The following is a 22,587-nucleotide window of genomic DNA, read 5'->3' on the forward strand; positions in this document are numbered from 1 at the left end:
GACCCCACACATAAACTTACCATCATCCAGCACTGTTATGATTGAGTCACCCTAGGAGGCCAAAACAGAACTGCTAGCTAAGTCCAGAAAACCAGAGAAGTTGGCAGCTATCGGAATGCAGACCCCTGAACCTATCAACACAACTAGCAGTAGCCGTGGGGGGTTCCTACGATGCCCTAGACCCCTCGATCACAGCCGGAGAAATAACTAGGCCTAAAGAAAGAAAGGGGAAAACTAAACTGCCCCAGAGCAGACCCCAAAGCAATAGGCAGCCCCCAACATATAATGACGGTGAAGCAAGATGAAAACACTAACACAGACAGAAAGATAGACTGAGCAAAGACGGGGCCCAAACTACCTACATAGGAAAGGACAGGAAGGCTGCTGTCTGCAATCTGTGAAAAACCCTATGAAAATAAGAGCCAACAGACTGACAGTGAAAAAGGCCCTGAAGACGTTAGGCTTCAAAAAAGCTATGTCAGTACTCAGGAATATTCTGAAGACAAAGCTACAGGCAAAAGGAGATTCAGCTCACCCCAGCAGGGAATGGCAGAATCCAGAAAAGCAAGGAAAACAAAAACTAAACACTAAGGCAAACAGGCAAAGCAGAAAAACTTAGCTTAGAGGAGCAGGAATCAGACTGGTGTCCTAGAAGTCCACAGAGAAATCACCCGCAGGGCAGAAGGGCGTCGACAGCCTTATATCCAGTCCGTGACTCCACTCAGCCAGTCATCCTCATCAGGCTCAGGTGCCTGATAATCAGGCTCATTACCTTCCTTCACCAGAATAGGGAGTTCACCAGACCTCAGTGATGAAGGGGAAAATGAACTCACAACAGTACCTCCCCCTTGAGGAGGGGTCACCCTACCCTCAACCACGCCACCAGGGCGATCAGGGTGAGCCCGATGAAAGGCACGCACCAATCTTTTGGCATGAATATCAGAGGCAGAGACCCAGGAATTATCCTCCTGACCATAACCCTTCCACTTAACCAAATACTGGAGTCTCCGTCTAGCCAGACGGGAATCCAGTATTTTCTCTACCTCATATTCCATGTTACCTTCAACCAATACAGGGTCTGGAGGTGCCACCCCAGGAACAACTGGTTCAACAAACCTCTTCAACAAGGACTTATGGAACACATTATGGATTTTAAATGTGACAGGAAGAGCCAAACGGAAAGAGACCGGATTAATAATCTCCAAAATCTTGTAAGGTCCAATAAATCTAGGCTTAAACTTAGGAGAAGCCACCTTCATAGCAATATTTTTTGATGATAACCACACCATATCACCAATCTTAAACTGGGGACCAATGGTCCTATGTCGATTGGAAAACCGCAGGGCCTTTTCCTGGGAGAGAGATAACTTATCCACCACTTGGTCCCAGATCTGGTGCATTCTCTCCACCACAGTGTCAACACCTGGGCAGGCTCCACCTGCCCTGAAGAAAATCGAGGATGAAACCCAAAGTTACAAAAAAAAGGTGACATCAAAGTGGCAGAACTAGCTCTATTATTTAAAGCAAATTCGGCCAAGGGCAAAAATGAAACCCAATCATCCTGATCAGCGGAAATAAAACATCTCAAATACGACTCCAAGGTCTGGTTTGTTCTCTCTGTCTGCCCATTGGTCTGAGGGTGAAAAGCAGAGGCGAAGGACAACTGAATTCCCAGCCTGGAACAGAAAGTCCTCCAAAATCTAGACACAAACTGAACTCCTCTGTCAGATACAATGTTCTCAGGAATCCCGTGTAAGCGAACCACCTGTTGCAAAAACAGGGGCACCAACTCAGAGGAAGATGGCAACTTAGGGAGTGGTACAAGATGAACCATCTTAGAGAACCTATCACAAATCACCCAAATAACAGTCATTCTTTGAGAGACCGGCATATCAGAGATGAAATCCATTGGAATATGGGTCCATGGCCTCTTGGGGACAGGCAAAGGCATCAACAACCCACTAGAGCGAGAACAAGGTTTAGACCGGGAGCAAGTCCCACAGGACTGCACAAAATTCCTGACATCATGAGACAAGGTGGGTCACCAAAAAGAGCGACTCACCAGATCTCTAGTACCAAAAATACCTGGATGACCAGCCAATGCAGAGCAATGAACTTCAGACATCACTCTCTTCTTCCACTGGTCAGGAACATACAACTTTCCACTGGGACAACGCTCAGGTTTGTCCTCCTGGAACTCTTGCAGAGCAAGTCTCAAATCGGGCGAGATGGCAGAAAGAACTGCCCCTTCGCCTAAGATGGTAGCAGGCTTGGTCACCACAGGAGAATCAGCAAAGAAGCTCCTAGAGAGGGCGTCTGCCTTGACATTCTTAGTTCCAGGAAGAAAAGAGACCACAAAATCAAAACGTGTAAAAAACAAGGCCCACCTAGCCTGTCTAGGGTTCAAGCGTTTAGCCGACTCTAGGTAAATCAAATTCTTGTGGTCAGTGAGGACCACAACTTGATGTTTAGCTCCCTCCAACCAATGTCTCCACTCCTCAAAGGCCCATTTCATGGCCAACAGTTCCCGATTCCCCACATCATAGTTACGTTCAGATGGAGAGAACTTTCGGGAAAATAAAGCACAGGGATTCATTTTAGCTGTTACAGGATCCTTTTGGGACAAAACAGCTCCTGCACCAATCTCAGAAGCATCCACCTCTACCTGGAACGGGAGTGAGGCATCAGGTTGCCGCAAAACCGGGGCGGAGGTAAATCTTCGCTTCAGCTCCTGAAAGGAAGCAACAGCCTCCGGAGACCAATTCAACACATCAGCACCCTTCTTAGTCAGATCAGTCAATGGCTTGGCAATACTAGAAAACTTTGCTATAAATTTCCGATAAAAATTAGCAAAACCCAAAAACTTCTGGATGGCCTTCAAAGATGTGGGCTGAACCCAATCATAAATGGCCTGTACCTTGGCAGGGTCCATTTCAATAGTTGACGGAGACAAAATAAATCCCAAAAATGAAATCCTCTGTACTCCAAAAAGGCATTTCGATCCTTTGACATACAGGGAATTCTCCCTCAAGATCCGGAACGCAGTCCGAATATGTTCCACATGAGAATCCCAATCCTTGGAGAAGATCAAAATATCATCCAGATAGATAATCAAAAATTTATCGACAAAGTCTCGAAAAATATCGTTCATGAAGCACTGGAAGACAGAAGGGGCATTAGTGAGCCCAAGAGGCATCACAAGGTACTCAAAATGTCCCTCCGTAGTATTAAACGCCGTCTTCCATTCATCCCCCTGCTTAATGCGGATAAGATTATACGCTCCCCTGAGGTCAAGCTTGGTAAACCAGCAAGCACCTCTAACTCTAGAGAATAGATCAGAAATCAGGGGTAACGGATACTGATATTTAATAGTAATTTTATTGAGGGCACGATAATCAATACAAGGCCTTAAAGAACCATCCTTTTTGGCCACAAAAAAAAAAACGGCACCTAAGGGTGAAGAGGATGGTCTAGTATGACCCTACTCCAACGCCTCCTTAATATAGGACCGCATAGCCTCGTGCTTGGGTACAGATAAATTGAAGAGCCGACCCTTGGGAAATTTACACCCCGGGCTTAGTTCAATTGCACAGTCATAACTCCTATGAGGAGGCAAGGACGCAGACTCATTCTCACTAAATACATCATAAAAGTCTGCCAAATAGTCAGGAACATCATGCGACTGAGGAGAGGTGGAAAAAACCGGAGCCTCACCGGTACACCGACAACCCCAACTCACCACAGACACAGATTTCCAATCCAAAACTGGATTATGAATTTGCAACCAGGGAAACCCCAGAACAACGGCATCATGCAGACCATGCAACACCAAAAATCTGCAATTTTCTTGATGGTCTGGGGCGACCCGCATGACCACCTGGGTCCAAAACTGAGGTTTATTTTTAGCCAAAGGAATAGCATCAATCCCCCTCAAAGGGATAGGCGTCTGCAGAGGTGTCATCGGAAATCCACAACGTTTAGCAAAATCCAAGTCCATTAGGTTTAGCGCTGCTCCCGAATCCACAAAAGCCTTGGCGGAAAATGTGGACAGGGAGCAGATCAGAGTAATTGCCAGAAGAAACTTAGGTTGAACACCACCAACAGAAAACGTGTGTGCAAAGCGTTTCTCTCGTTTAGGACAAACAGAAATAATATGCGAGGCATCTCCACAGAAAAAACACAGCTTATTACGCCTACTGAACTCCTGACGTTGCGCCTTAGACAAAACTCTATCACATTGCATAGGTTCAGACGTCTGTTCAACCGGAGGCAACACCTCTCGTGCAATCCTGTGTTCACGTAAACGCCGATCAACCTGAATGGCTAATGACATAGAATCGTCCAGACCAGAGGGAACAGGAAATCCCACCATAGTATCTTTTACAGTTTCTGATAAACCCTTCCGAAAGAGAGCAGCCAAGGCATTATCATTCCAGGTAGTAAGGACCGCGCACTTTCGGAACTTTTGACAGTACAACGCTGCAAAATCTCGACCCTGGTTCAATGCCAACAGGGTCTTTTCAGCCTGATCAATAGCATTAGGTTCGTCATACAACAACCCCAAAGCTTGAAAGAATGCGTTCACATTAGTCAGAATAGGATCATCTGGTTTCAAAGAAAACGCCCAATCCTGGGGATCGCCACGCAGCAAAGAGATGACAATTTTAACCTGCTGCGCGGAGCTCCCTGACGAGTTAGGCTTCAAGGCAAAAAATAATTTACAATTATTTTTGAAACTCAAAAATTTAGATCGATCCCCAAAAAATACATCAGGTGTAGGGATCTTTGTTTCAACAGCATGCGAACGAGCAAGGTAGGCGGAAATTCCCCGCACTTCCGCAGCGAGCTGCTCCACACGATCAGACAATTGCTTTATCTCCATTGAGAGAAAAAAAAAAATTCCCCCTACGGCCTCAGAGATATAGAGGAAAGAATATACAAACACCTTTTTTTTTTGTTTTTTAAAACACAATTCTTTCCTTCTATAGAATACCCTAGGATCTGCGGTATGGCGGGTGATTCTGTTATGATTGAGTCACCGTAGGAGGCCAAAACAGAACTGCTAGCTAAGTCCAGAAAACCAGAGAAGTTGGCAGCTATCGGATTGCAGACCCCTGAACCTATCAACACAACTAGCAGTAGCCGTGAGGAGTTCCTACGATGCCCTAGACCCCTCGATCACAGCCGGAGAAATAACTAGGCCTAAAGAAAGAAAGGGGAAAACTAAACTGCCCCAGAGCAGACCCCAAAGCAATAGGCAGCCCCCAACATATAATGACGGTGAAGCAAGATGAAAACACTAACACAGACAGAAAGATAGACTGAGCAAAGACGGGGCGCAAACTACCTACATAGGAAAGGACAGGAAGGCTGCTGTCTGCAATCCGTGAAAAACCCTATGAAAATAAGAGCCAACAGACTGACAGTGAAAAAGGCCCTGAAGACGATAGGCTTCAAAAAAGCTATGTCAGTACTCAGGAATATTCTGAAGACAAAGCTACAGGCAAAAGGAGATTCAGCTCACCCCAGCAGGGAATGGCAGAATCCAGAAAAGCAAGGAAAACAAAAACTAAACACTAATGCAAACAGGCAAAGCAGAAAAACTTAGCTTAGAGGAGCAGAAATCAGACTGGTGTCCTAGAAGTCCACAGAGAAATCACCCGCAGGGCAGAAGGGCGTCGGCAGCCTTATATCCAGTCCATGACTCCACTCAGCCAGTCATCCTCATCAGGCTCAGGTGCCTGATAATCAGGCTCATTACCTTCCTTCACCAGAATAGGGAGTTCACCAGACCTCAGTGACGAAGGGGAAAATGAACTCACAACACAGCACATTGCCAACCAGCACAGCAGAGACCTGCATACACGGAGGCTTCTGATCATGTGACCCCTGACTCCTCCGCTCCTGTGACCTCATCACATGTCCTGTGCGCACAGAGCAGCCATCACGTCAGGCCAATTGCAGCCTGGCAGCCAATCAAAGCACGGAGCTGAACAGCCAATGAGTGGCTGCAGGTCCACGATCGGGCCCCTAAGCACTCTGGGCCCCGTCGCAGTTGCGACCACTGTAGTCACGCCCTTGGGTACTAGCAGTTTCAGATGCTGCCAAGCTGAGATTTGCAGCATCTGGGAGGGGTAAAAAAGGTTTCCAGAGCACTCTGAAGTAACACCTAGCTGGATTACAAGCAGAGATTTCACATATTGCACTCCAAAAGCAACAAATGTGAATAGTTCTGCAATAAACTGACACAGCACAAAATGGGAAAAAAAGAGCTTATGGATGTTTATAAGATACTTAACTTTATTTTTTCAGCAAGTGACAGGTCCTCTTTAACCTTTGGTTAGTTCCACAACAATACTTACACTGGTTAGTTACAGCACCTCACTGTGGTACATGTAGTAAACACTGTGTCTCATTGTACACTGACGATGGAGTAGCGCCCAAATTATTAAGCTACCAAAACAGATAGTTGCCAACTTCTATACAATGAGCAATAATACTATTTCTATCCATTATATGACTTGTTTTCTGCATTTATCAATTTTCCATCTGCTTTTTCTCTCTTTTGTTTTTCAGTTATCTGTAAGCTTATGGGTGAAGACTAGCTGCCATGATGTATCCCATACACAGTATACCTTCATGTGTCTATTTTACAAATATTCAGAAGCATGGAGGACAGCAAACAACATTACTGTGCAGTGTAACTGTTAATCCTGATCAGAGTTTGGTATACCATGTAGAAAGCAGCAAAGTTCTGTTTGATTCTGTATCTTTCTATTTTATACTGCTTTCCCCTCCACTACTCACCATCAAGTTTAATAAGCAGCTATAATCCAATCCCTCAGTGAACTGGCAGCCCATCTTGTTTTGACCAAGAAAAGTATTAGCTATTTTTCAGGATGAATGATAGATTTGCTAAGTGGAGAAAAATAATTCTCAGAAGTAAAGAAAAAAGCATATTTTCTAAAATTATATATTCAGGAATGGATCGCTTCTGCCTCCTGAGCTGAGTGCTTTTGACCAGTGTATTAAGTTATTAGAGAGAGCCTCTGGATCAGGACTCCCAATTATTTACATGGCATTTTAGTCACTACAACATACAGATTTTGTGACAGAAATCTCAACACCAAAAAGAAAAGTGTACAGATTCCTGCTGCAAATTTATTTTGTTTATGATTTGGCACCAAAGAAAATGCGTATTTGTCCAACATTTGGGCTGACTAGTTGTGTTTCTCAAGGTCATCTGTGTAGGATATAGTCGGGTGAATAGGGTACAGATACACATACGGCTACACATCTACCTTATATTCTTGGCTATATCTTTCACAGATGTCCACCAGTTGATTGAAACATCGAACAAATATCTGTCTTTTTAGCAACCATCTAGGTAAGCAATTGACCCAAGGTTCATATAAATAGCTGGAAAGGCAAGAACAAACAAATGCCCTTCTGTACAGAATGTCAGTTAGACATGACTTCTTCTCAACAACTGTGTCCCTGACTTGGTCTTCATGTTGTTGTTTGGAGTTAGCGGAGCCTCTTGTTAATGGTGTTGCAGCCTCTGTGGCCTATCAGAAAAAGTAAAGTGTATATACTTTTGGCGCCCCTGAGGCTCAGTCGCCACAGAGGTATTGCACTTTCCTCTCTCCTAAGGTGTGGTGCCCCACCATCCAGGTAAGTTGGAGGCTCCTGACCACGCTCAAGCACTCGCACCCCACATTCAGCATAACCACATTGCGGCTCCTTGCTTAGAGAGTAGCAGAGGACCTTTGGTGGTTCCCTGCTTGGAACACTAGACATGCTGGGAGGCGGGTGGAGTTTAGGATACATAAAAGAGTGGGATGGTTTAGGATTACAGGTCAGTCTGATGGGAGGTCAGTGAGGAAGGAAGCCACTCGGGAGAAGTGGGGATCCCTGGAAGAAGGGATGGAGGAAGGAGTGCTGCAGCTGCCTCAGTGACCTGAGCCAGCTGGCACGGGAATGGAAAGGAAAGGAAAGAAGGAGAAGGACATTGACCTGAAACCTGAGCTTCCATAGAAGGGAAAGACAAGCACGGAACGTAGGAGTAAAAGGGAACACAGAGGACGTGGGTTAGAAGAGGAACCCTGCCTAGAAGTTCTAAGCGCAAGGCCGGGGCCCGGTCCCCGAGGTTGTATGGACACTAATGGTTCTGCAGCAGACACCGGTGGAGTAGTGGGCTGTAAATGCACTACTCCCATCTAAGACTTGAGGGCAGCAATACAGATAGAGAGCCGGGACTTAGGAGTAGAGCGTCCCCGAGGCAGGCTACAGCTGTCTGCCGTGCAAGTAGAGTTCTTGGGAACATCTGTCAGGAGGAACTCCGGTGTAACTCAGTGCTAGGAGATCTTCACACTTAAAGGCGCTATAGAGGAGATGTTCAGAAAAGGTACATAAGTTGGCGGAGTGTGGAAGGGAGCTTTCCATCTTGCCTGGAGGTTGACTGAGTCCCTGACCCGGAGGACACGGCACAGAAGCGGGCACCACAGACTGTGAGTAAAGCTTTGGAACTGCATGCCCTGGTGTCCTCCGTTCCTTCCTGCGTCCGTACGCCTGACACTGCTACATCTCCTGCGCCGGACACTACACCATCTAAGTGTCCCCACATCTACACTGCCCTGGGACATCAGCCCTGCCTGTGGAGGGCTATACCATCATTGCTGCACCACACCATCTGTCCCGGAGGATCTGTCTGCAGCGTCAGCTTAACACCTCCCTTGCCGAACACGACAGGTGGCGTCACGAACTATTCACCATTAACATATCGCCATTACTTGGGCACCCAGGGCCACGGTCCGGGTCCCCGCTGCTGTGACACATCCCCCCGACACCTGGGAGGGTGACCCATACTGACAGACATGTGACACAGATTGCAACACAGGTGGACGTCCTATCACTAAGCATGGGACTTATGAAGGTAATTGCTTATACCAGAAATTTTTAGTTGCTTCATCGCAAAAGGGTTGAATTTATATGCACATGCCAATTTTTAGTTATTTGATCCCATAAAACTTAATTTATGCCGATGTTTTTCTCATTTCACCATCTTAAACTATTTAGTGCTGAATCACACACAAATTAGATTACATTTAACCACAGGTTGTAATGTAACAAAATAGGTTAAAAGCCACAACGTGTGAATACTTTTGCAAGCCACTGTAGAACAAATAAAACTAAGTAAGCTAGTTTTAGCTATTATATGTAAGGGGTTTCTCATTATTTTTTTTTTTTTTATCTTTTTGTCTTTGTCTAGAACAGTAACTCATAATGATCAGATGGCCTAACACAACATATTATAGTCTAAGATGAGAACATATTTAAAGCCTGGTATTAAGAGACTAATTGCAAGATTTAACAGAGGTTATTCCCGGCAGGTTTACAATGTCAAGAACGCCTTGAACATTTAATTCTGTGTATTTACTCTTCATAGAAATACAACTTATAAAACAAAGACATTAGGCTGGTTTCACATTCGCGCTTTTTAAGCGCACGCACGGCCGGGGGTAGCTCCGCCCCCGAGCCGGCTCTCTGCCCGGCGTGCTCGCCCCTTCCTTGTAGCGCCGCCTCCTAGCGCACAGCGGCGCATGCGATCGGCGCACCCTATCTTTAGCATAGGGTGCGCAGATCGTGCGCAGGCCGTGCGCTAGTTGCGCTTTGACCTGCGCTGCGCACTTTTGTCGGTGCGCCGTGCGCGCCAAAATCCGAAAAGTTTGATTTTGGCGCGCACGGCGCACCGTCAAAAGTGCGCAGCGCAGGTCAAAGCGCAACTAGCGCACGGCCTGCGCACGATCTGCGCACCCTATGCTAAAGATAGGGTGCGCCGATCGCAGGCGCCGCTGTGCGCTAGGAGGCGGCGCTACAAGGAAGGGGCGGGCACGCCGGGCAGAGAGCCCGCTCGGGGGCGGAGCTACCCCCGGCCGTGCGTGCGCTTAAAAAGCGCGAATGTGAAACCAGCCTTAGAACATGGAAAGGCGGCATGTTAGGGAGCAGTTATCAGATATGACATTCACAAGGAATTCATCCTTACTGTTCAATTATCAGATATAAGATCCTGAGATGATTACTCCCCCCAGGAACCTGAAAAGCCAATCAGTGGGCTTTTATTAGAGCTCTGTTAGCGCTTTGAAGGAGCACTGAGCAGACAGATAAAGAACATTCAGCTATTTCACAGCGAGAAGTAAACTGCATTAATAACATAAAACTAAGTCCATTCTGTAAATATCTCAATTTACATTTTAAAGTCTATTGATTTTGCCCTGTAAATTAATATTCTATTAATACATTTTTGCAAATTATTTTTATTTATTCTCCCAATTGACATTTTTTTGAAATTGAGAAAACTCAATCGGTTGAAATGTCGTGTTCTTTCTTTCCAGCTGTGCTGTGAACTATTTGCATTAGATTATAATGATTAAAAAGATTTTCCCATAGCTAACAATTATCACTATTTAGGCAATAAATGTCTGATTGCTTGGGCCTACCTGCTGGGACCCCCATGGATCAGTAGACTGTATTTTTTTTTTAACCCTGCTTCTTATTACTGCACAACTGCAGTAAAAGGAGTTTGTGTCTCCCCCTAGTGGTGGCAGAGACTTAAAATTAAATTGTTTTCTGACCCCTCAACGAAAATATGCATCTTCACTTGCTAGGCTTTGTGATTCTTCGCTGTATATCTATGGAGAGTGATCTATCTGCCGTGATGTCAGTTTTGATATCATGCTGCTTTGAAGTCTTCGAAGAAATCATCGTGACATTATTGGTTTAAGTTCTGTTTGTGAGTAAAATGAGGAGAAACAGTGTACCGTGGGTGTCAGCTGTACACTTTGCTCAATAAATTTAATCTTTTAGATAATGCTGTAGTGTCAGTGGCATCTATGTGTTTGACAGAGTGAGGGTACTTTCTTTGTGCCACTCCTGCACCCCTATGAAACGATCATGGGGTGCCGATGGTTGCTTTGGCAGCCGAAGATCATGTTAGGGTTGGTGGAATGCACCAAATGAAATTGTGATGTACTGTGTACCATTCATATGGTTTCTTGTGCTTGGGTGCGAGGAAAAACACAGGAGATACAGGTGTGATTAGAAAGGACTTGTATTACTTCATACAAGTAAGCCAAAAGGGTTCACAGTTTGCAGATACAGAGGCAGAAGACACAGCAGGCCAGAGTAAACATTAAGCACAGCAGAAATTCCACAACAGGTTCATGGTCTCTCTCTGTTACTTCCCTTGCAACTGTGGATTTATCAGGTTTCCAGTGTCCACAAGTGTTCAAAAGTTCCTCAGCAAGAGATGGCTGGAATACCAAGTCCTAGACTTCCAGGAGCAGGTCACAGGCTAACTGCAGACTTGATTCTGAAGCACTGATTGCTCAGCTGAGGCTGCTTAAGAGGCAAGAGGGAGAGAATCAGGGCGGGAACATGAAAGCTGGAAACTCCATATTAACTGAGGGCAAGATAGCTGCAGCAGGACAGAAAGCAAAATGGCAGATGGAAAAAAACGAATTTCAAAAACATGTTAAAAAAGACTGAGAACCTTACATTACTCCCCCCTTAGGGACAGCCTCCAGATGACCTCAGACCTGGCTTGTCTGGGTACCTCTGATGACACTGGCGGAGTAAGCGAGGAGCATTAATGTTATTGACTGGTTCCCATGAGTTGTCCTCCACTGGGTAGCCCTGCCATTTAATCAAGTATTGTAACTGATTTCTGTACAACCTGGAATCTAGAATTCTTTCCACCACAAATTCTTCCTGACCATCAACCAGCACTGGGTCAGGGCGAGGAGAAGAACATCTAGGAAACGTGTTAGGTGTTGCAGCCTTTAGTAGGGAAACATGAAAGACAGGGTGGATTCTCATAGATCTGGGCAGTTGAAGACGACAAGCAACGGTACTTATAATTTTATTGATTTTATAAGGTCCAATGTACTTGTGTCCCAATTTAGATGATGGAATTTTTAACTTAAGATTTCTGGTTGACAGCCAGACCAAGTCTCCTACCTTGAAAGCTGGTGCAGGTTTGCGAAATTTATCTGCTGCTTTCTTGTACCTTTCCTGAGCCAATTCCAGATTTTCCTTTAGAAGATCAATATTCTTTTGTAAAGATGTGATTCTTTCAGCCACTGCCGACAAGGGCGTATCTATGGGGAACCGAGGAAGAATGTTAGGATGATAACCTAGATTGGCGTAAAAAGGAGACTGCTTAGTGGAGGCGCTCTGAGAATTGTTATAAGAGAACTCAGCTAGTGGAATTAGATCCACCCAATCATCCTGTGGGTGGCAGATAAAGCAACAGAGATACTGCTCCAGGGTCTGATTGGTCTGTTCTGTCTGTCCATTAGTCTGGGGATGAAAAGCAGAAGAAAGATTTACTTTAATGTCCAATGCGGCACAGAAATTCTGCCAAAACCTTGAAGTGAATTGCACCCCTCGATCTGAAATGACCTCATCCGGTACTCCATGCAAGCAAAACACATTCTGAATCACCAAATCTGATGTCTGTTTTGCAGTGGGTAAGCCAACACAGGGAATAAAATGGGTTGCCTTTGTTAACCGATCCACCACCACTAGAATGGTGTTCTTCCCTTGAGAGGTTGGTAACTCCAGAGTAAGTCCATAGAAATGTATCCCCATGGGCGGGATGGGGTGGGAAGGGGTTGCAATAGACCCGATGGCGAGGAGCATGGTGTCTTGCATCTTGCACAGACTTCACATGAAGTGACAGTTTAAAACGTTCTTTCTGTAAGTGGGCCACCAAAAGAAATGAGAAAGTAATTCTTGTGTTTTTAGAACTCCTCTATGCCCAGCTATCTTAGAATCGTGAATAAGTTGCAATACTCTCAATCTGACTGTTTCAGGTATATACAAGCAATGTCCTTGTATCCACACACCATTCTTAAAGACAAGACTTACGTCCCTTGGAGGTTGTGCCAGCAAAGAATCCGAATGGTATGCTTCCTTGACGCCCTTAAGTAGGTCTTGATTATAAATCACTCCCAGGAATCTAGTGTCAGGAAGAATAGTCTAAAGGCCCCTTTACATTTAGCGATGCACCAGCGATCCCGACCACGATACGACCCGGTCAGGATCGCTGGTGCATCGCTAAATGGTCGCTAGTGAGCTGCCAAACAGGCAGATCTCACTAGCGACATAGCAGCGGTCGTTACTTACCTTTCAGACGCGGCGATCCTGACGTACTCCGCCCGCATCCACGCGTCGCTTGTCGGCGCCAGCAGGAAGTGCCCGACGAGAAATGGAGCAGCGCAATCAGCGATAGCCAGCGGGGGAGCCGGTCGGAGGTAAGTATCACACAGAGCGATATCGCTAGCAATATCGCTGCTGCGTCACAAAATCGGTGACACTTTTGCTAGTGATATCGCTATGTGTAAAATCCCCTTTAGGAGGAGTAAGTGGACGGGTCTCTGTTGAATGAATCCTAGAGAGTACATCAGCCTTTCCATTGCGCAATCCTGGACTATAAGAAATTACAAAATTAAATTGGTTTAGGAAAAGATTCCAACTAGCCTGGAGAGGAGTCAGGCACTTAGCCGACCTGATAAATTCAAGGTTGCGATGGTCTGTCAGGATGACTATTTGCTGTGCAGCTCCCTGAAGAAAATCTCTCCATTCCTTGAAGGCGGCAATAAAGGTCAACAATTCTCTATTGACCACATCATAATTCCTCTCAGCCGAAGACAACCGCTGGGAAAAGAAAGCACAAGGGTGCAAGACATTCTTCTCACCTGTTCTCTGAGACAGTATAGCTCCGATGGCACAGTCTGAAGCATCCACCTCTATTATGAAGGCAAGTTCGGGGTTGGGATGCACTAGGATAGGTGCGGTGGTAAATTTATCCTTTAGGCAGGAAAATGCTTCTTGGGCTTGAGGGGTCCAGGAGAACCTAGACTCCTTCTAGGTAAGTTGTGTGATAGGTGACACTATCTCAGAGAAATTCCCAATAAATCATCTATAGAGATTGGCAAACTCGATGAAGCGCTGCACCTCCTTCACATTCCTAGGAACTGGCCAATTTTTGATGGCTTGGGTCTTGCTTCCATCCATACTAATTCCTTGTGCAGACATTACATACCCCAGAAATTGAATTTCGGTCTTATGGAATTCACACTTTTCAAGTTTGATGTAAAGATGGTTTAGTCTTAGGCATTCTAAAACCATTCTCACATGTCCATGATGTTGCTCTGTGGAGTTAGAAAAAATTAAATTATCATCCAGATAAATCACCACAAATGTATCTAGGAGATCCCTGAAGATGTCATTCACCAAGTGTTGGAAAGTGGCTGGGGCGATACACAGACCAAAAGGCATGACTAGATATTCAAAGTGTCTGTAGCGTGACCTGAACGCAGTCTTCCATTCATCCCCAGGTCTAATACAGACCAAGTTATAGGCCCCACGGAGATCCAGTTTAGAGAAAATTTTGGCATGCCGCACTCTCTCCAATAACTCCGGGATCAAAGGCAATGGATAATGGTTTCTAACAATAACCTTATTGAATTCCCTATAGTCTATGCAGGGTCTCAGCAATCGATCCTTCTTCTTTACAAAGAAGATGGGTGCACCTGCAGGAGATGAAGAGTGGTGTATGAAGCCCTTGGCTAGATTTTCGTCTATATAGTCCTTCAAAGCTTTTAGCTGAGGCCCCGCCAGGGGTTAGATCTTGCCAAAAGGTATCTCTGCTCCAGGCAATAATTCAATTGGACGATCATATGGACGGTGAGGGGGAAGCTGGTCAGCATTCTTCTTGTCACACACATCCACATAGTCCTGGTATACAGCTGGTAGTTCCAGGACTGACATGGTTCCTTTAGGAACAGAGCAAACTTCTGGACTCATCTGTTTCTCCGGAAAGTGTAGATCCTTGGTCTCCCAGTTAATTGTAGGGTTCTGAGCCTACAGCCATGGTAGCCCTAGAATAATGGGAAACTGGGGAGAAGAGATAAGCATAAAAGACAGTTTCTCCTGATGATCTTTACCCATGAGGACCTTCAAAGGCTCTGTTTCCTGATCCACTGGTCCAGAGGTCAGCAGGGAGCCATCCACAATCTCCATCTGTACTGGAGTAGCCTTCTTCACTGAACGTATCCCATGTTTCAGAGCAAAGGAAATATCCATAAAATTGCCACTTGCCCCTGAGCCGATCATAGCAGAGCTAGACACCAAGACAGAGTCAACCCAGAGTTTGATGGAAAGGAAGCAATGAGAATTGTTCTTCTTACTGCTCAGCTGGGACACTGCTGAGGAAACTTGAAAAATTGCTGCGCTTACACAGTCTTTGGCCTCAGGACTAACAGAGTTTAAGTTCTAGAAATCAATATCTATGGCTGCAGATCTCTCTGGAGCCTGAGGCTCAGACATGACAGACCTCCTTTCGCAACACTCTCAGTGAATGACTGCTGCAGTAGACTTACGAGAACAGCTGGGGCAGTTTATAATGAAGTGCCCTGACTTACCACAGTAGAAACATAGATTTTCCTTTAGGCGAAATTCCTTGCGTGCATCACTAACCCGTCTCTGTACTGAGTCCACCTGCATGGGTTCAGGTTCTGGTTCCCGTGTGATTCTACTCAAAGCTTCCTTAGCTGGGGAGGAAGGTAGGAAAAAGTCAGTGCTACTACTTTCGAACCATCTCTCCTGTCTGCGTTTAGTAAGACAAGCATTGATATGGATGCAGTAGTTAATAAAGTCACCTAACGCCGTGGGAGGGTCTGCTCGAGCAAGTTCATCTTTAATCAGAGGAGACAACCCCTTCTGGAAAATAGATTTTTTAGCAGAACTGTCCCAAGTGGTATCAAGAGCCCATCTCCTGAAATCCAAGGCATATTCGGCTACTGAGCGCTTACCTTGGCGCAAAGCTAACATGGCTGCTTCAGCTGTTGCACCTCGGTTGGGGTCATCAAACACCTGCCCCATGGCTAAAATGAAAGCATCCAGACGATTCAAACATTCATCCTCAGTCTCAATCAGAGGATTTGCCCACATCAGAGCCTTGTTGGTAAGCAGCATTATTATAGTAAGTACTTTGGACTGTTCAGTGGGAAATTGTGAAGCATGTGCAGAGAAAAATAGGTTGCATTGGTCAATAAATCCCCTGAATTTTTCACGTTCACCGCCAAAACGAAAGAGGGGTAACTTGGAGATCCCAGAACTCAGGGTTATGGATGGAGCCTGGACTCGTTCCTCTAGAGCCTCAATCCTGGCTCATAAATCCTGAGTAGTTTGTCCAAAAACCTGCAAATTATGATTAGAACGTTCCTGCAGGCTTGAAAAGCGGGTTTTTAAAGTCTGTATATCTGCAAGGATTGTATCAGTCACTCCGCACAACCCCTTGATGCGAGCCTCCATCTTCCAGATCCTTTAGGGCAAAAGTAATGGAAGGAAAAAAAAAGCACACAATAGTGTTTACATGTAGTTACAATCCAGAATAAAAAGAAGGGAATGCACTCACCTGGAATAGTTGTGAGAAGTCACAACCGCTGTCATCACAGAAGATATAAATGGATACCTGACATCCACGGTCACGGCAGACACGGCCTTCCCAGACCCAGCAGACACCAATGTTGGCTTTAGAATCTTGTGATGTACTGTGTACAATTCATATGGCGTCTTGTGCTTGGGTGCGAGGAAAAACACAGGAGACACAGGTGTGATTAGAAAGGACTTGTATTACTTCATACAAGTAAGCCAAAAGGGTTAACACAGTTTGCAGATACAGAGGCAGGAGACACAGCAGGCCAGAGTAAACATTAAGCACATCAGAACTTCCACAACAGGTTCATGGTCTCTCTCTGTTACTTCCCTTGCAACTGTGGATTTATCAGACAGCAGGTTTCCAGTGTCCACGAGTGCAAAAGTTCCTCAGCAGGAGATGGCTGGAGTACCAAGTCCAAGACTTCCAGGAGCAGGTCACAGCCTAACTGCAGACTTGATTCTGAAGCAATGATTGCTCAGCTGAGGCTGCTTAAGAGACAAGAGGGAGAGAATCAGGGCGGGAACATGAAAGCTGGAAATTCCATATTAACTGAGGGCAAGATAGCTGCAGCAGGACAGAAAGCAAAATGGCCAACGGAAAAAACTGAAATTCAAAAACATGTCAGGAAACCTTACAGAAATATAATAATAAGGTGCGCTAGCAACCTGGGGTCCACCTTGCAGAGATGGAACCTGCTGCTAAGTAATGGCGGAACAAGATGGCCATTGAACACCGAAAACATGAGAATTAAATGTCACCTGTAGAGTTGAAAGAAACTGGTCGGTCAATTTCAAAAGTCACCAACTTTCGCAAAAGTCGGGTTTCATGAAACGAAACCCGACCATAGTGGGTCTCCCTACCAGGGCTGTGGGGTACTCGGGCCCGGGACGGTATCAGTGGGATGTGTCACAGCAGCGGTGACCCGGAACGTGGCCCTGGGCGCCCAAGTAATAGGAAGATGAGAATGGTGGAATGTAGTTAGATGAATAGTTTGTGACGCCATCTGTGGTGCTCAGCAAGGGAGGTGTTAAGCCGACACTGCATGTAGATCTGCTGGGACTGATGGTATGGTGCAGCAAAGATGTAAAAGCTCCCCACAGGTGAAGCTATAGTCCCAGGGCAGTGTAGATGTGGTTGGCACGGGGATGTAGTGGTGCCAGAAAGGTAGGAAGCAGACAAGACACAGCGGGGTGCAATTTCTGTACCTTTACTTGATAACTGCAGTCCCGGGTCCTGATTACAGATGGTATTGGAGCAGGCTAGCCTGGAAGCAATTCAGGGATTCTCTCTCAGCAGATGGGTTGTGCAGTCTCCTTACTAGCGCTTATTTGCGGGATCTCCAGTACCGAGTTGCACTGAAGTTCCTCCTGTCAGATGTTCTCAAGAACCTCACTTGCACGGCAGACAGCTGTAGCCTATCTCGGGGACTCCTCTCTCCTGAGTTCCGGCTCACTATCCAAGCTGCTGTTGTGCCCTCAAGTCTTAGATGGGAGTAGGGCATTTACAGCCTCCTACTCCTCTGGTGTCTGTTGCAGGACCGTTAGTATCTGTACAACTGTGGAGACCAGGCTCCAGTTCATGCGCTCTCTCCAGAGATGAGCTCTTCCTCCCAGCTCTATCTCAGTGCTCCTTCCACACGTCTGCACACTTCACCCTCCACAGACTAACTGAACACTAATTTCTCTTGGCCCTCAGAGAGCACTCCTCCCCTTAATCCCGGTTCAGAGCTCCCCCTGCTGGCCTGGAGTGGAACTGTGTTGCATGCATAGATTGACTGCGAGAGAGACCCATCATTGTCTCCAAGCCTGGCATTACCCTCCCCTGGAGGAAGGCAAAGCAACTGTGGTGGCCATACTCCTGGGGGTGCCACAATAGCGTGAGGTCAGCGACCATGGCGCCAAAGTCGCTTTTCAAAAGATGCTTCCAACGCCCTTTTTCAGCCAATGATGGAGGACGCACACTGTGGGCAAAGCGATGACATAGGCAGCGGTCACCACCATCTTTGAGAAGGGCATGCAAGTGATTGGCTTGCTTTGTGTGGCGTCATAGGGGATATAAAAGGGCGTTCATTTTTCCACACTTTTGTGTGCAGCAGTCCTGCTTATTAGGCTGCCTGCTGCCATACTTGGGACTAAGAGCAACATTGTTAGCTTGCTAAAATCTCTAGGGAGATTCAAATTCTCCCCAGTCCTATATAGACATTTTATACACCATCAGGGCCGCATCATCCATGAGCCAAGGTGAGAAGTCTGGTCAGGCGGCACAGAGTCTCTGAAGAGAGGCGGCGGCAGAGCAGCTTTATCCCCTGCAATCAGACAAGCTGATGCCGTGCTGGCTGCAATGCTGTTTGTGGTGATTGTTGACGAGCAGGGGCGGGCTGTGCCGGGTGGCAGGGAGGCATATGCCCCCCGGGCCGCTCCCCCAGGTGCACACGTGGGCCGGCAGCTTTCTCTGAGCTGTGCATAGCTGTCTTACCTTGACAGCTGCGTAGCTCCGACTCTATCCCTCTGTCCTCCCTGGACTTCTGGTCATGTGACATGGCTGTAGCTAGAATGTAGGGGCTCCTTGCAGGTCCTGACTACAGCCCATACAGTCTAGCTGATTCACTGCTGAAAGTGATACAATGTATGGGCTCCTTCCAGGTACAGCATCTGCCATGACAAGAGGAGCTGCAGCTGTGCCTGCTGGGGATCACTGGTGAGGTAAGTATGAAAAACGTTTTCTTTTTCTTTATCAAGTGAACTAAATTTGCGAGGGGGCTGCAAATGATGAAAGGGGGGCTGCAAATGATGGAGGTGGGCTGCCAATGGTGGAGGGGGCTGCAAATGGTGGAGGGGGGCTGCAAATGATTGAGGGGGTGCTGGAAATAATGGAGGGGGCTGCAAATGATGGAGGGGGTGCCAGAAATGAAGGAGCAGGCCTGCAAATGATGGAGGGGGTGCTGGAAATGATGGAGGGGGTGCTGGAAATAATGGAGGGGGTGCTGGAAATGATGGAGGGGGTGCTGCAAATGATGGAGGGGGTGCTGGAAATGATGGAGGGGGGCTGGAAATGATGGAGCTGGTGCTGGAAATGATGGAGGGGCCTTCAAATGATGGAAGGGGTTCTGGAAATGAGGGAGGGGGTGCTGGAAATGATGGAGGGGTGCTGCAAATGATGGAGGGGGTGCTGGAAATGTTGGAGGGGGCTGGAAATGATGGAGGGGGTGCTGGAAATGATGGAGCTGGTGCTGGAAATGATGGAGGGACCTTCAAATGATGGAGGGGGTGCTGGAAATGATGGAGGGGGTGCTGGAAATGATGGAGGGGGTGCTGGAAATGATGGAGGGGGGCTGGAAATGATGGAGGGGGTGCTGGAAATGATGGAGGGGGTGCTGGAAATGATGGAGGGGGTGCTGGAATATCTCTGTAGTAAGCTCGGTTCTGCTCCCTTATCTCTGTAGTAAGCTCGATTCTGCTCCCATATCTCTGTAGTAAGCTCGATTCTGCTCAATTATCTCTGTTGTAAACTTGGTTCTGCTCCCTTATCTGTGTAGCAACCATGGTTCTGCTCCTTTATTTCTGTAGTAAGCTTGGTTCTGCTTCCATAGCTCTGTAGTAAGCTCAGTTCTGTTACAGTATCTATGTAGGCAGCAAGCTTGGTTCTGCTCCCATATCTCTGTAGTAAGCTCGATTCTGCACCCTTATCTCTGTTGTAAACTCGATTCTGCTCCCTTATCTCTGTAGTAAGCTCGGTTCTACTCCTTTATTTCTGTAGTAAGCTTGGTTCTGCTTCCATAGCTCTGTAGTAAGTTCTGTTCTGTTCCCATATCTCTGTAGTAAGCTCGGTTCTGCTTCCATATCTCTGTAGTCAGCTTGCTTCTGTTACAGTATCTATGTAGGCAGCAAGCTTGGTTCTGCTCCCATATCTCTGTAGTAAGCTCGATTCTGCTCCCTTATCTCTGTAGTAAGCTCTGTTCTGCTCCAATATCTCTGTAATAAGCTTGGTTTTGCTCCCTTATCTCTGTAGTAAGCTCGGTTCTGCTCCCTTATCTCTGTAGTAAGCTCAATTCTGCTCCCTTATCTCTGTAGTAAGCTCTGTTCTGCTCCAATATCTCTGTAATAAGCTTGGTTTTGCTCCCTTATCTCTGTAGTAAGCTCGGTTCTGCTCCCTTATCTCTGTAGTAAGCGCGATTCTGCTCCCATATCTCTGTAGTAAGCTCGGTTCTGCTCCCTTTTCTCTGTAGTAAGCTCGGTTCTACTCCTTTATTTCTGTAGTAAGCTTGGTTCTGCTTCCATAGCTCTGTAGTAAGTTCTGTTCTGTTCCCATATCTTTGTAGTAAGCTCGGTTCTGCTTCCAAATCTCTGTAGTCAGCTTGCTTCTGTTACAGTATCTATGTAGGCAGCAAGCTTGGTTCTGCTCCCATATTTCTGTAGTAAGCTCGATTCTGCTCCCTTATCTCTGTAGTAAGCTCGGTTCTACTCCTTTATTTCTGTAGTAAGCTTGGTTCTGCTTCCATAGCTCTGTAGTAAGTTCTGTTCTGTTCCCATATCTCTGTAGTAAGCTCGGTTCTGCTTCCATATCTCTGTAGTCAGCTTGCTTCTGTTACAGTATCTATGTAGGCAGCAAGCTTGGTTCTGCTCCCATATCTCTGTAGTAAGCTCGATTCTGCTCCCTTATCTCTGTAGTAAGCTCTGTTCTGCTCCAATATCTCTGTAATAAGCTTGGTTTTGCTCCCTTATCTCTGTAGTAAGCTCGATTCTGCTCCCTTATCTCTGTAGTAAGCTCTGTTCTGCTCCTTTATTTCTGTAGTAAGCTTGGTTCTGCTTCCATAGCTTTGTAGTGAGCTCGGTTCTGCTTCCATACCTCTGTAGTCAGCTTCCTTCTGTTACAGTATCTATGTAGGCAGCAAGCCTGGTTCTGCTCCCATATCTCTGTAGTAAGCTCGATTCTGCTCCTTTATCTCTGTTGTAAACTCGATTCTGCTCCCTTATCTCTGTAGTAAGCTCGGTTCTACTCCTTTATTTCTGTAGTAAGCTTGGTTCCGCTTCCATAGCTCTGTAGTAAGCTCTGTTCTGTTCCCATATCTCTGTAGTAACCTCGGTTCTGCTTCCATATCTCTGTAGTCAGCTTGCTACTGTTACAGTATCTATGTAGGCAGCAAGCTTGGTTCTGCTCCCATATCTCTGTAGTAAGCTCTGTTCTGCTCCCATATCTCTGTAGTAAGCTCCGCTCTTTTCCCATTTCTCTGTAGTAAGCTTGGTTCTGCTCCCATATCTCTGTAGTAAGCTCCAGTCAGGGGGGGCGTCATTTTGCTGTTCGCCTCAGGCAGCAGAGAGGCTAGATTCACCCCTGTACACCATCCAATTTCAGCCTGTTATATTGAGGTGTAATCTACACTGGGCCTGAGATAATAGTTCAGTGTCCTCAAGTCTGTAGGGAGATTCAAATTCTCCCCAGTCTTATATAGACATTTTATACACCATCCAATTTCAGCCTGTTATATTGAGGTGTAATCTACACTGGGCCTGAGATAATAGTTCAGTGTCCTCAAGTCTGTAGGGAGATTCAAATTCTCCCCAATACTATATACACCTTGTACCTTGTTTTACAGTACCATATTGCTGGTGGTATTTTGGGTACTTTTTCCCAAAAATGAGGAAATGTGTTGGAAGAGGCCGTGGAAGTGGGCGGGGGTAGCCAGCTGGTAATGATGGTGTTGGTGGTGGATCTGCTGGTAGTGGCAAAAGCACAATAGCACCTAATGCAGGAGGTGTTGAGCCTGCGTCATCGTCTGGTTCCACAAGGTCTCGAAGGCTCCCTTTTCTGGGAGTAGGTAAACCGCTTTTAAAGCCAGAGCTTCAGGAACAAGTTTTGGCTTACATTGCTGACACAGCCTCCAGCTCTATCACCTCCTCTTCTGAACTTTCAAAAAATAAAAGCACTGAGTCGTCATTGGAGGCTCATGGTCAGGAACCACACCTTTCCTTGTGTCCTTCACCCCTACCAAAAGTAAAGGATGTGGCAGGCCACACTACAGATTACTCCATGGAGCTCTTTTCACATACCATGCCTGGGTTATCAAGTCAAATCGTGAATTA

The 22,587-nt window shown here is 46.3% G+C and overlaps 1 long non-coding RNA gene across 1 annotated transcript in view; it reads left to right on the plus strand.

The window, feature by feature from the left end:
* Nucleotides 1–8,533, plus strand: part of LOC141074151 (uncharacterized) — a 42,333-nt gene extending 33,800 nt beyond the window's left edge. Inside the window, exon 3 of the long non-coding RNA XR_012227137.1 lies at nucleotides 6,577–8,533. This is a non-coding gene — a long non-coding RNA (uncharacterized lncRNA). The remainder of the gene's footprint in view (nucleotides 1–6,576) is intronic.
* Nucleotides 8,534–22,587: the final 14,054 nt, after the last annotated feature.

This window comes from Dendrobates tinctorius, unplaced genomic scaffold (genome assembly GCF_039654945.1).
Source record: "Dendrobates tinctorius isolate UK_male_01 unplaced genomic scaffold, ASM3965494v1 ptg000326l, whole genome shotgun sequence".
Taxonomy (NCBI): domain Eukaryota; kingdom Metazoa; phylum Chordata; class Amphibia; order Anura; family Dendrobatidae; genus Dendrobates; species Dendrobates tinctorius.